We start from the raw sequence: 16,051 nt of genomic DNA, 5'->3' as shown, positions 1-16,051 counted from the left end.
CAGCAAAAAACAGGGCCTTTTCCTGAGTGCGTGCGAAGAACTTCCGCCTCCAAAACGGGCCCCGAAATGGCCTCGAATCAAAAAAACAAGGCAACCAAGGGCTAAAAAGGTGGAGGTTGAAAACAATTTTCCTCTTCTTAGTTGTGTAAGCCAAAAAAAACTCTTGTACAGAGAAATAGAAGAACCCTATATATGGGTCTCAAACCAACATCTAAGGAAGGGTTATGAGAATCAAGAACTAAAGGCATTGGTCTATTGCAAATAGAAACATTGCACCTAGAATCTCCCATTGCCATAGAGCCACCAAAAATTATGATGCCCTCCACTGATCTACCAAAACCACTAGAGTTTGATGTAAGTGAATCTGAAGAGAAAACAATAGGAGAAGAGGGTCAAGAGTAGAAAGAGGTATATGCCACCATGGTGTAGACACTGAGAGCACAATCTCAAAAGGTGATCTAATATGCTCTTTTCCTTGAGTTTCTACCATAAGAAGAAGAGGAAAATCCAAAAAAAAACTATGCAATGTTACCAAGAAACACATAGATTGGGTACCTAAGTAGTCTATGACTTCAAGGTGAGTGAGGAAGGCAAGTTCAAAATATCATTACTCATACATATAGTATGGTTGCTCATATGGGTAGTTGAGAGTATAGCAAGTAAGTGGCTTGACTTGTTAGATCTCATAGCCTATTGTAGGTCTTGTCATGCACAGGGAATTTGGGGCAATATCAAAAACCAAGTATCCCGTCCTAGAAAACAACAAAAAGTCATGGAAAGCTTTTTACTACTCACGTGAAAATGAGAGGTGGATCCACTTTATTGCCCATGTCCACAAAGACATGGCAAAACGTATAAAGAAAGAAAACATGGTAAGTATAATTTTCCTAGGATTTTGAATATAAGGAAAACCTATATATTTTAACTTGTAGACCTAGTGTCATAATTCAATCATATTACCTCAAACTCCTAATAAAGTTATTGCAACATTAGAGAAGTGTGTGTAGGCTAGGTGAGAAATAAATATGGCTTTGTTTGTTGAACCCTTGAAAGAATAAGGGTGTGTCCAATGATCCCAATGTTGAGTTCATAGAGTACAACAAAAGGATTTTCAACTTTTGAAATAGACTTAGTTTGTTTCACAATGTTTAATGGCGATAATTCAAATATAGTTGCTACAATGAGCTATCAGCCTAGAAACTACTACTTGTCTATGGGAAATTTACCAAGGGCTTGGATTCCCTAATAAGCACACAAAAGATAAAGATTGTCTACCACCTAGGGCTAGATAACCCTCCATAGCAAATTGCATAGGGCAAGTTGATGGGCCCATGTATAATTTTCAAGTACCTAGGTCATCACTTAGCGTAGGGATCTTGATATAGATCAACTGTCAATGGATGGACCTATAGGAGGAATCAATCAATATCACGTATGTACAAAGAATATTTAAAAATAACATGCTCTTACATGCTATAATGTAATAAAATGATACCTATTTTCTAAAGAAACTTGAATATTTTTTCCAAAATTGCAATTAAAAATCCCCTATAATTATAGTCATGCGAATTTATCCAAAAATATTTAAATAAAATAACCCTTCTATTGGTTGCATGTAGTATACTTACATTGGAGGTGTGAACCCCGAGGATCAAGTTGATTAGCACTACAAGAAACAATGGGGAAACCAACAATTGGCAAAGTCTCCAAGAAAGGCTTCCTCAAGGATAATTATGGTATGCTATTAATCATCCTTCATATCAATCTAAACTGAATAATGAGCAACTAATTGGAAGCATTCTTTTATGCTACTTTAATGGCCTCTCTTTCATGGTTCATATCAATGACTTCTTACATGTAATGATATTTGCTAATCATCCTTCATGGAATGGGCAACATATTAATGTTAAATCTTTTGTAAGCTCCTTTCATGCTCTATATCAACAATTTCTTGCACATAATCAAATATCCTACAATATATAATCCTCTATCAAATATATTTGTTGTATTAATTATAAACATTTATATTGTGTATTGCACACAATCTAGGATCATTTTAATGTCAACTCCCATCATTCTATCAATGGACTCACAACATAGCAACCCCATGGAGGAGTATCACTTCATGTCACAAATGAGCCAAAAATTCTATGTTTGGTAATGATATTACATATGTCCATGTGACACCTCGTCTAATTTCTATCCCAATTCCAATGTAGCTTGGAGTATTCCAATATCTGTATTTCCAAGGTGCCCTCCATTAAAAATCATCATGCTCCCCATTTCGCACCATTCCAAAGGCCTAAACAATTAGGCTAGAGGCACCCATATCCCCACATTGAAACACAATCGTAAGTTGATTCCTTGTGGTCTACAAGTTGGTTCATCTATCAAAGATCTCATTCAAAAGACTTTTGATATCTAACTCCATATTGAAGAGGACACACAACTATATCAAAGGAACAAGCTCCCCAATGGAGGGTATCAAGACAAGGGTCTTGAGCAGATACATTCCATAGGATAGTTTGAGGGTAGCACTAATAGCAAGTAATATACCACTATGCTAAGGCATTGATGGGATTAAGGGGTCAAGAGATAGTCTACATTAGGGCACAATGGTATATGGACCAAAGGGTCAAAGGATAGGCAATCAATGTGAATGGGCTTAAGAAAATTTGATCTAAAAATAGTGCATGGATCTACCTAAAGATACTAGTGTAGTGCTAAAAGAGGCTATTAACTTGAGTGCTTAGGAGGTTAACTGAGCTTTTCCTACCTTTTATGTTTGCTAATCTTTTTCTACCTTCTATGTTTGCTAAAGGCAATGTACCAACACATGCATCACATTGGTATCAGTGTGAGGCTACAACAAAAGACCAAGCAATGTGCGACACCATTCAATAGTAGGCCACGCTAACCCCATAACCACACAACTATCATGCAACTTACGACTAAGGCATAGATGTTGGTATACTTGGCAACGAGGCTTTGTTGGCTTTGTTGGCTATGTGTGAAGTGGAAATGTTCACTTGAAGACAAAACTTCCCAAGAGGTCACCCATCCCAATATTGTCTACACCTAAGCTTGCTTAATTACAAGGTAACTAACCATCAAGTTAAGCCTTGGAGTTGCTCCAAATACCAAAGAGAGTTTTCAAAAGCTTGATTGGGAGGAGATAAATATATTTTCAAGGACCTTTCAACTACCTCTTAGCATACACCTCTAGAGTTCTACCATATTGATGTTGTAATTTTGTGAATTGTTTCATTGTGAAGACATTAAGGGTAAGCGGTAGTTTTTCTCTCTTTGTTTCAAGCATTACAACATGTCCTCACCATTGCATTCACATCATGATGAGTCTATAAACATGTAGTATCAGGAGAAAACCATGAATTATTTAGATAATTTAGATGCATTTAAAATAATGGATAAGGGAAAATTTGGTGCTTTAGTGGCTCACATAGTGGCATGAGACAAAAAAAAACTGCTCTTAATAAAAATGTTACACAAATCTGAGAGATTTTAAAGAAATTGGTACAAAAACAAGCTTCGGGTATCTCAAGTATGCCTCTTGAAGATGGGGTTGTTCTTGGCACTACTCTATTACAACAAGGGTACCTTAAGGCACCAAGACCTTTCGCTCTCTCGCTACACATGAGATTAATAATATGTTAAGGAACATGAAGCCGCGTGTGTTTCAAGGAGAGGAACAAGATCGTAACAAGGATGCAGTCAACACTTTTTTACAAAATTAGAGTGACTTGCATCAGTTACGTTGTACACCAAATTGTATTAGAGCACTTGAAGCAAGCCTCACACTTGAGGGCAAGGCTTACAGGTGGTGGATGAGTCTTGATGCTACTACCCATCCTATAACATAGGCCAAGTTTAAGAAATGTTTCGAAAACAATTTCTTTCTGAGAATGAAAAGGATCGCAATTGGACTACCTAGAATAAGTGTTAAATGGAGGGTCTGATATTAACCTAGTACATCTCTAAACATAGAGAAATCATTCTCAAACTTGATGTCTTAGATTATTTTCAAAATATTAGAGGATTCATTCGAGGCTTGGATAACGAGTACAAGGCCAAGGTAAAAACTCAATATCCTAAAACACTAGAAGCCGTCAAGAGTGCACATATTTTTTATGATATGTTAGATAGGAAAACACCTACATATGTATCTGCACATTCAAAAATTGCATCAATATTAGTAGGGAAGAGAAAGTTTGATGCTACATCCAAGGAGGAGAATACTAAGCCCAAAGGGACTAGAGGGCCACTCTCAAGCTAAGAGATTGCAAGAGTGCTTAAGGAGAAGTTGTGCTTCAATTGCTTAGGCATTCATAAAAAAAAGGATTTTCCAAAACTCAAAGGTAGCAAGCTTGATAAGAGAAAGAACAAAGAAAAAGGAGTGCACATGGTGCATATGCTTCCTTTGGAAGCTTTTACTAAGTATTCAATTGTACAAGTTAGCCATCAAACTAATGAGAATGAGTGTTACTTGATTGTTGCACCATGGCAACCCACATTTGGCCCCCACAACTTGGTTCAAATATATGGTATGGTCAATGGACAACAAGTTTGTACTCTCGTGGATGATGTGTTGACTCACAACTTCATTAACTATACGTTGGTTAAGAAGCTACATTTGCCCCAACTACCTAGTACTCATGCTTATGTCATCTCTCTCATAAATGGGGATAACAAGGATATGTGGGATGTCAAAGTCCTTGATGTTGCATTGGAATTGCAAGGGCATACTATGAAAATAAATTTTCATGTTATGATATCCCCTCTTATATGTACAGCTAAACTTCATTATTTGGCCAAACATAATGTACAAATGAACTTCATCCCCTCTTATATGTATAGCTGAACTTCATTATTTGATGCTCCATTGAGTTAATTTCGAGTAGAAATGATCAAAGACAAAGAAAAGATCTTGTAAACATTATAACAATAGGAAAATGAGAAAAGATATCAATGTCTATGGCCCTTACTAATATATTAGTGAGCAACAAGAAGAGCTCAAAGAAAAAAAGAATTGTATTACTATGCTAGAGCATCTGGAGGACTTAGATGTGGACCCACAAACCTCATTTCCAATCCTTGAAGTCTGTGTAACTGAAAAAGGATTTGTTTCAAGACCTAACTCCCTAGGAAATTTAGATAAATCAAGCTTAAATACGAATATTAGTATTGATGGTGCCTCGATATTTCCCAACTGTCTAGTATGTGTAGGATAAAGAGAGTCTACCTATCCACTTGCATCATTTTCAAAGTCCTTGATGTTGTATTGGAAGTGAGGAGAATGTTCTTATATCCCCTCTTATATGTATAGTTGAACTTCATTATTTGGCCAAACATAATGAAATAGAAGCTATTTAGTTTCATTATGTATTGTCTTTCTTTATTTCTTTGCACAAGTCTTTGTCTTCTATTAATGATGTGGATATTTATTTACTAAAATCTAATGATAATTAAGTACATGCTCTCTCTCTCTCTCTCTCTCTCTCTCTCTCTCTCTCTCTCTCTCTCTCTCTCTCTCTCTCTCTCTCTCTCTCTCTCTCTCTCTCTCTCTCTCTCTCTCTCTCTCTCTCTCTCTCTCTCTCTCTCTCTCTCTCTCTCTCTCTCTCTCTCTCTCTCTCTCAAAACTATCAGCATAGCATTCTATTATAAACTTTTCTTCTCATTCTCTACCATATGTACATAATAAGATGTGCCAACTACTTTAACAAATACAATGGCATATTTCCTCCTTATTTACCTGTAGATTTCACCTCTGAATGTAATATAATGCATAGTATTGATGTTTCACTAGGAAAATAAACCATTAGTAAACCACCTTATCAAATTAGTGCTAATGAAGCTAGCAAAGTGGAGGAGCAACTGATTTATTATCTCCAAGAATTTATTCAACCTAGTTTTTCTCCATGGGCTTTTCCAATATTGTTGGTGAAGAAAAAGAATGGGTTCATGCATATCTACATAGATTATCATGGTCAAAAGACAACCACATTTAAAAAATAAGTATATGTTTCCTTGTGTGAATGAGTTATTTAATCAACTTGAAGGAGTATGATACTTTACAAAGATTGACTTAAGATTAGGCTACCATCAACCATGAATAAACTTAGAGGATGTATCTAAATTTGCCTTTTGAATGTGTTTTGGCCATTATGAGGTTTTGGTTATGCCCTTTGGCCTAACTAACTCTCCTACCACATTCATCATACTTATGGATAGTTTCTTACATCCATATCTTGAAACAATTATTATTGTTTTCCTTGGTGATATTCTCATTTACAGTTGTTTTGAAAAAATATATAAAAAGAACATCTTCACTTAGTCTTTTAGTTGCTTAGGTAACATAAACTTTATAATAAGGAAATTAAATGTGAATTTTTTAAGACAAAAGTTTACTACCTTGGCCATATCATATCTGAAAAAGATATTAGAATGGATCCAAAAAATGTCAAACTATCTTACAATGACCTCATCCTACAAACTAGAGGAGTCACAAATCATTCCTTGGTTTAGCAGGATTCTATCATAAGTTTATCAAATATTATACTAAGACTGTTGTTCTATGACAAATATGTTGAAAGCTCAAGTTGCACTTTCTCTTGGAGTGAGGAATAACAATACAATTTTGATAAACTTAAAGTAGCTATTGGTACTGCTCCAATCCTAGCTATAGTGGATCCACACAAAATTGTGGTTTTTGAAAGCAAAAACTAGATAAGATTGAGCAGAATTATTCAGCTTATGAAAGTGAACTCTATGCAATTATCTACACCTTGAAAAAATGACACCATTATTTGTATGGTGCTACATTTGAGATAGTATTTGATCGAGAGAGTATCAATGGTTTACTACCCAAAAGGATTTGGAAGGAAGCAAGGCTCAATGGGCTCGATTTCTTCAAGAGTTTGACTGCACACTACGATATCGCAAGGGTCAATATAATGGTGTAGTTGATGCTTTAAGTAGAATGCCTAAGATTGACACTCTCCCATTTAGAATATTGAAGAGTGATCTATTAGAATCTCTATGAGGCAAATGTGAGCATGATCGGTCTTATAAAAAGGTGAGGAATGTAGTTAAAAGAAGAGATCCCTCACCAACTAATGCATTAGATGTGAATTCCACATAGAGCTCCTCTCTTACAAATAATGAGAGCTCAATTGATGGAAGAACTTTACCGTCAATGATGGGTACTTGCTTCACAAAGCTCGCATATGTGTATCCTAAGCCTTAGACATGTGCTGCCAAATTCTTTATAAGTGTCATGAAAGTCCTAGTGCATGGCATCCAGGGACAAGAAAGACCTATGTGCATATACATAGATACTTGTATTGGTTTGAAATGTATAAGGATATAGAGAAATATGTTATTCAATGCCAAAATTGTTAAGTAAACAAAGTCAAGCACCTAAAGGTAGGTGGCTTGTTACATCCTTTAAAGATTCCTAATGGCAAGTGGGAAACTCTCTATGGATATTATTGTTGGACTTCCCACTGTCAATAAATGGTCATGATTTATTAAAACTCTTGAATTAGCCCACCTATTTGTGGAGAATAGTTATCCCTATTTGTGGAGAATAGTTATCAACTCTATGGATTGCCAGCTAATATCATAAGCAATCGTGATCAAAAGTTTAATAGCCATTTTTCAAAAGCTATATTCAAATGTTATATATAATGCTTAATTGAAGTACCATGAATCACCCTCAAATGATGGGAAAATTGCATGGGTAAACCAAGTTTTAGAAGATATGCTATGATCATATGTAAGCAAAAAACAATCTAATTGAAAAGATTATTTATCTATATTAGAGTTTTCTTACAATATGTTGCGATGGCAAGCTCAACACGTGCGGACATTGATGATGGATCACCTGGCTAGATGATTCTGCACGTCTACAATTAGCATTTTGGTGGTCATTATGATACTCACATGGCCACTGACTTATCACTTATTATATTTAGTTTTGTTACACCTACCTACAGCTGGCAAAGATATAACGCCAGTCGATTAGTGTAGTCGGTTATGCATTGTTTGTCTTAGAATGCCACTTTCCTTTATGGTGTATCTTATCTATACTTTGTGTACATTGTATAGTGAGTGGAAGAAGAAGAAGAAACTAGCAAGAAAACGTTTTGGCCTCCATCTCTCTTCTTGTGTTCTTGAGTGAGCTTTCTCTTGTGTATACAATGTGTGTTTGGCGCAACAGCTCAAGCACATCCCCCCATCACGCGATTCTTGACATGGTATCAGAGCCGTGCCACTGAGAGAGGCTGATTTTGAAGGCTGAAGTGAAGGAGAAGAAGCAAGGTTCAAGCAAGCAAGCAACGGGTAAGAAGCTCTCCCATTCTTCCACTCTCTCTCTTGGATAGTGCCTGTGGAGGCACCGGAAGCAGGGTCGAGCAAAAATCTCAGATTGCTGTGAGATTTTGTGTGCGGGCAGATCACTGTATATTCTACAGATTAGTCCTACAGGGCTTTCCCACAGTTATTTTGGGCATCTGAGGCCGTTTCAGGCCCTGTTTTAGAGCCACAAGGTTGCGGACAGCAGTTTCAGGGTACACTGTGATTTCGGCTGTATTAACCGAAAGTAGGTGTGCAGGTTACAGATTGCGAATCTATAATTTTTTAGGTGTTTCCAAGAAGCAAATATAAGGTTTATCTACAAATAGGTTGCATATTACGTGTACTATTAAGCAATCAGTGAAAAAGGTTGCCTAGTGTATTGTTGTGCACGTATTGTGAAAGATCGCAGAAAACTAACTTGCTGTGTTGTATCCTTGTTTGTGATAATGGCAGAGAACAGTGGAAATCCCATTATTGAGAAGCTCGACAAGAACAACTACCCTTCATGGAAGTTTCGTGTGACGAACTTCCTCATTGGAAAGGGCCTTTATGAGTTTGTTTCAAGTGAAGAAAAGAAACCAGAGCTGGGTATCCTTCTGACTATAGATGAGTTAAAAGCATGGAAAGAGTGGAATGAAAAAGACAAAAAGATAATATACTAGCTATCTGTAGTCATTGATAATATTATGCTTAAACATATCAGGAATGCAGAAACTTCACATGTAGCTTGGATAATTTTTTAGAGCATGTTTTCAGTAAATACAAAGGAACGAAAGATTGAACTCAGGCAAGAGTTGAATACCTTGAAGAAAGAGAAAATGTCTATCAATGAGTATGTGTTGAAGGTGAGGAGCATTGCAGATGCTTTAGCAGTGATTGATGCAATGCCAGATGATGATGATTTGGTTTCATCTACTCTGAGTGGCCTTAACAATGAGAATGCATGGAAATCATTTATTACTTTAGTATATGTATGGAAGCCATTTCCAGATTTTGATGAGCTGATCTCTCTCATGATTATTGAAGAGATCAATATGCAGGGTGATTCGTCTGAAAGAAATGGTGAACATGTCCAAGCATTTAACTCGAGTTCAGGAAGGGGACATGGTAGATCCTCTTCGAGAGGCCGTGGTATAGGACGTGCTGGTGATAACCAACAAAACAGGTTCAATCAACAGTTTGGTGAAATGCATGTTTTTAGAGGCAGAGGAAACTTTAGAGACAGGGGGAGCTCTAGAGGAAGAGGTCCATGGCAGAATAGAGGTTATGGAAATTCTGCTATTTTTTGCCATTATTGTGGTAAAATAGACCATATTGCAACCCATTGCTATGCAAAGAAGGATAATGTTCACAGTGGTAAATTGCAGCAAGGAAACTATGCATCGTCTTCATGACAGAATGAAGACAAAAATGAGTGTCTTTTTGTTATGTAGCATATGATGAATGCAGTTACAGGAAAGGGGACACATGATGATGTATGGTATGTCGATTCAGGTGCATCTAATCATATGACTAGTCATGTTGAATGGTTTGGAGAGATGTAGGACTTATAAAACCTGGGTTATGTGCAAACGGGTGATGATTTAGACCACCCGATTTCACACATTGGAAAGTTTCCATTGTCCTTGTATGATGGCCAGACAAAGAGTCTAGCAGATGTATTACATGTGCCATCAATTACAAAGAATCTAGTGTCTATTAACCAAATGGTAGAGCAGGGGTTTCAAGTCCGATTCAATGCAAAAGGTTGTTTTGTAGAAGACTTTAATGATAAGTGCAGGTTGGTCGCAAAAGGAAGTAGAGTTGGTCGAATGTTCACTTTAGATGTTGGAATTCCTACAATGGATGCTACTATATATGCTAAAGGAAAAGGAGAAGTTGCAAATATTGAAATATAGCATAAACATATTGGACATGCAAATGTGCAAAGGCTGAAATTAATGTAATCCAAAGGATTGGTTATAGGGTTGCCTTCTTTTAGAGTTGCAGAATTGCATAGAGTCTGTGAAGCATGCCAGTTTGGTAAGCAGGTGAGACAACCCTTCTCGCATGATAGAGAAGTGAACAGAAATATACATGATGTAGTATATACAAATGTTTGGGGGCCTACACAGAATGTGTCTCTTGGTGGTAGCAAATACTTTGTCACATTTATTGATGACTGTTCAAGGAAGCTATGGGTATACTTCATGAAGGAAAAGAGTGATGTGTTTGAGAACTTCAAATCTTTTAAGGCAACTGTTGGAACAGAAATAGGCTTAAAAGTGAAGTGCTTGAGATCAGATGATGGAGGGGGAGAGTACCTCTCTAATGAGTTCAGTGGCTTCTTGAGGACTCATGGGATAAAGAGGCAATTTACTTGCAGGTATACCCCACAGCAAAATGGTGTTGTAGAAAGAAAAAATAGGCATATTGCAGAAGTTGCACAGGCATTAATGGCTAAAAAGAATATGCCCAAACATTTTTGGTTTGAGACTGTCCACACTGCTGTCTACATTATGAATAGAACTCCCACAGCTGCAGTTCATGGAATGACTCCTGAAGAATGCTTTACTGGCAAGAAGCATGATGTATCACACCTGAAGGTATTTGGTTGTGTTACATACGTTCATATGCCAGATGAGCTATGGAAGAAACTCGATCCAAAGGTAGAAAAATGTGTTTCTATTGGATACTCTTTAGAGTAGAAAGGGTATCGCTATTATAACCCTGTCACAAGTGAGTTCAGAGTGACCAAGGATGTTATCTTTGATGAGATGGGAAGTTGGTATACACCTCTGGTGATGTTTTGGATGATGATAATGATTAGGATAGCTATGTGCAAAAAGATAAACAAGAATCACGGAGTCTTAGTGGACCAGAAACATCATCTGGTACTACACCTACAGTGAGCCCTTAGTCTGGGAGACTAAGGAGTAGCCCCACATCTTCAGGTGGATCTATAAGTGTTGCAGGGAAGTACAAAGGAAAGAAGAAAGTGTTGGATGGTAATGATGCATCTACCAGTCATTTGGGATTTGATGGAGATTCTAGTGGTTCAGAGAATTTGGATAATGAGCTTGGCATTCCTTCAGCCAGGACACCAGGTGTACAGAGAGCTCACAGTAATGTAAAGGCTCCATTGAGTGATCCGGTAATACGCAGATCTAGCAGGGTCAGATACCCTGTTAAAAGATTTGGTTTTGAAGATAATGCAGCTCACCATTATGCTTATATGGTGAAACTAGTTGAGAATGTTGAGCCCACTTGTTTTGAGGATGCTGTTGGTCATACTCATTGGGATGCAGCAATGGATGAGAAGATGGCTGCATTAGAAGCCAATAAGACTTGGGATTTGGTACCCTTACCTAAGGGTAAGAAATCTATTGGCTGTAAGTGGGTTTACAAAGTCAAGCATAATGCAAACGGTTTAGTTAGCAAGTATAAGGCTAGGCTAGTTGCAAAAGGCTATGCTCAAACATATGGCATAGATTATGAAGAGACATTCAATCCAGTTCCTAGGATGACAACTGTTAGGCGTGTGATCGTCTTGGCAGTAGCCAAAGGTTGGAGTTTGCAGCAAATGGATTTTAAGAATGCCTTCTTGCATGGTGAATTGCAAGAAGAAGTGTATATGGAGCAGCCAACAGGTTATGAGGATTTAGAGCATCCCACATATGTGTGCAGGTTAAAGAAGGCGCTCTATGGGCTAAAGCAAGCACCTAGATCATGGTCTAACAAGATTAGAGAGTATCTTATCAATATTGGATTTTGTATTTCTGGTGTTGATCACTCACTTTATGTGAGAAAGGGAGATGCAGGTTTGATCATCATAGTCATCTATGTGGATGACTTAATTATTACAGGTGACAGTGAGAATGGGATTGCTGAAGTTAAGGACTTCTTGAAGAAGAAGTTTGAGATGAAAGTTTTGGGTGAGTTGAGATACTTTCTTGGTATTGAGGTGATCAGATGTGATGATGGTATATGGCTATCCCAAAGGCAGTATGTCTTGGATATGTTATCCAAGTATGGTATGATAGCATGTAAGCCCCTTTCAGTACCATTGGAGCAAAATGTGAAGTTGAGTGCTGACATTGGGGATGAGAGAGAAGACCCTACTATGTTTAGGAGGATAGTGGGAAGTTTGATTTACATGACTATCACAAGGCCAGACTTGAGCTATGTTGTTGGCCTTGTCAGTTAGTTTATGCAAATGCCTAGAAAGCCTCATTTGGATGCAATTAGACGTATATTGAGATATGTGAAGTCCACTTTACATTATGGACTTTTTTATGAGGCAGGTAAGGACGTACAAGTCTTTGGATACACAGATGCAGATTGGGTTGGTAGCATGTCCAACAGAAAATCTACAAGTGGATTCATGTTTTCCCTTGGTAGTGCAGTAGTTACATGGAGCAGCAATAAGCAACCTACGGTTGCTTTATCAAGTATAGAGGCTGAGTATAGAGGTGCTGCTATGGCAGCATGTGAGGTGGTATGGCTGCAAAAGTTATTAGGTGATTTGGACGTGCAGGGAGATGGTCCAGTTGTCATTCATTGTGACAACATGAGTAGAATACCGCTAGCTAGGAATCCAGTGTTCCATGCTAGGACAAAACACATTGAGGTGCACTACCACTTTGTGAGAGAGAAGGTACTTGCAGGAGAGATTGACTTGGTATATGTCAGCACACAAGATCAGATAGCTAACATTTTCACAAAGGCATTGGGTGCATAGAAGCTTCAAAAGTTCCGAAGTTTACTTGGAGTTGCAGAGATAGAATTGAGATTGAGGGGGAGTGTCGAGATGGCAAGCTCAACACATGCGGACATTGATGATGGACCGCCTGGCTAGATGAGTCCACACATCTACACTTAGCATGTTGGTGGTCATTATGATACTCACATGGCCACTAACTTATAACTTATTATATTTAGTTTGTTACAACTACCTACAGCTGGCAAAGATATAATGCCAGTAGATTAGTGTAGTCGGTTATGCATTGTTTGACTTAGAAGGCCACTTTCCTTTATGTTGTATCTTATCTATACTTTGTGTACATTTTATAGTGAGTGGAAGAAGAAGAAGAAACCAGCAAGAAAACGTTTTGGTCTCCATCTCTCTTCTTGTGTTTTTGAGTGAGCTTCCTCTTGTGTATACAGTGTGTGTTTGGCGCAGCAGCTCAAGCACATCCCCCCATCACGCGATTCTTGGCACAATAGTGCTAAGCATGTGACGACATGGTTTACATGCTTTTGTATGGATCTCAACCTCAATCACCAATTATGATGGGATTAGCCAATGAGAAAATCCAACATGTCAAGGACTTTCTTCAAGATCATTCTAATATGCTAAAAATAGCATGCTTGAATGTTAAGCAAGCTCAAGACAATTATAATAAATATGCAAATGAGCATAGACATACTGTCACTTTTGAAAAAGGGAAGGTCTACTTATGTGTTCCAAAATATTCAAGAAATTTGAAGTCTGAAATAGTTCCTAAGTTATCTCCATGGTAATGTGTCCCATTTACAATCCTTAAACGTGTTCGTAAAGTTGCATACAAATTAGATCTACCATCCTCTAGTAGACTCTATCCAATCTTTCATGTAGCCAATTGCAAAGGCAACTTGATAATGATGATAGTTTAGTGGGTCAAGGAGCATTAGTAGAAACAATTGAACCATCACTTCAACCTCATGAATCAAAATGGATCTATAACATTTCTGTAATGAAATATTAAATGACCCTAGACCCCGCACGCCCCACGCAAAAAGCAACCCAAAGTAATCTCCCGCAACAACAAAAGTCGATGGCTAAGTGCTCCCTCCGCGTGCATCAACGAACTCCAGCCCGCGTTGCGCATAAGAGACCCTGGCCAAAACCCATAAGCCTACGCGGGAACACCCCTTCAAGGGGGAAAAGGGATAATGGATAAATTTTTGGCAAATTTTTTGATGGATAAACTCCCCTCCCCTTCAGTCGTTGCATGGCGAGGGAGAGGGAGTGTGAGAAGAGCTTGAGTGTGGAGTAGGAGAGCATGGGGGGGAGTAGGCATGCAACTTGCCACGTGTGTGGCTATCCCCCCCCCCCCCCCCCTCTTCAATCTATATGACCCCCCCTCAAACTTGAGAGGGGGGAGGAGATCGTGCAGATGCTGCCCTGTGCATCGCGCTGCTGCCCGCCACATTGCCATGCTGCCAGGCCACTCCGCTAGGCCGCTATGCCTCCACCTTCATCATCATCATCATCATCATAATCATCATCATCATCGTCCTCGTCGTCATCTTCACCTCCATCCTCATCATCTTCCTGATCATTTTCTCTCTCCACGTCACTTCCTTGTGACAGAAGCTTGGAAGCTTCTAATTAGAAGCTTCTATTAAAGCCTCCATAAGCCTTATTCTCCCATGCCTTCCCCGGTTTTTAAAAAACGGTGACTGCAAGGAATGTGTCCTGCGCAGAAGAGGAGATCTCGGACTGAGAGACTTCGAAACACGTGAGTAAACCAAGGGGGAGTTGCTGCGACGAAATTCACTACATAAATGGCTCTGAAGCAAAAGGCGAGAGGAGCACACGCGGGACCTTCCACCCCGAGTACGCGAGAGGACAACGCCCCGATTCCTAATGCCCAGGTTCCTAAAATTAGTTCCGCATGAAAAGGATGCACTAGGCATGTTTAATTCTCATAGGCAAGTTTAAACACATTGGGAAATTTATTTATCCATTTGATCTGCAAAAATTAGTTGCATGTCGAGTATTTGCAATTGGTTGCATTTCCATGTTCAAGGGTAACTGCAAATTCTAAACGCATGATGCATAAATTAAAAGACAGAATTGTGCAAAGGCATCTTGTTGCATCGTGAAAAAGGATAGGGCATAAACACATAATGCACTTACGTAGTAATTTCCTAGTTGTGATTCGTGTATAAGATGAATCATAGACGGCCATTAAATGATATTCGAATAGTTGCAATGCATGGAGAGGATTTATGTACTTTGCAATTTCCATGCGATGATAATTACATTCTAGGTTGGGTTAAGTGCTAAAAGAAGGATTAAGTCAATGATGAACTCATAGCATTCGCTCAAGCGTGGAGTTCTTTATCAAAGTTTGAATGCATCTTCATTAAAAGTATTAAAACTTTGACTTCGTTGCATCAACGTAGGGTTTATACGAGTTAGTTCTGAATGTCAATCATTATAGTATAGGGCAAGGAAAAGAATGATCTCTAAGTTGCATAAAAGCAGAAGGTCTATGGGTTGAAGTTGCATACTCGCATGAAATGATGCATCTCACCTATCTTCCAATTACTTACATCCTTTAGGAGAAAGTACTTGCAAATTTAGAATAATGTATTTGCATCCTTAATAGAAAGATCATCTTAAGTCGTGGGTTGGTTAGAGCAACTAAGTAATCCGCATAAAAATCATAAAGGTACAATTAGATTGCATATGACGATCACCTCAAAGTGCTAGGTAGGATTAAGTTACGTTAAAATTCTACCTAGTATCGCACTTAGGATGCCAACCTAATATTTCCGATCTCAAAGGTCCTACCCACATTCACGGAATGTTAGGGTTAGCTAAACGCCTATGCAAGAATGATCTAGGGTTCTCACCCTAAGGATCAATTGACCAAATACTAAATCTCCGTATGAATTTAGGATCCCTAGGGCCAAAGCGTTATCG

Source organism: Lygodium microphyllum, chromosome 18, assembly GCF_053477565.2.
Source record: "Lygodium microphyllum isolate KBCC chromosome 18, Lygodium_microphyllum_v1.1.10, whole genome shotgun sequence".
Classification (NCBI taxonomy): Eukaryota; Viridiplantae; Streptophyta; class Polypodiopsida; order Schizaeales; family Lygodiaceae; genus Lygodium; species Lygodium microphyllum.
The sequence above is the reverse complement of the archived record's forward strand: the minus strand, read 5'-3'. Positions refer to the sequence as shown.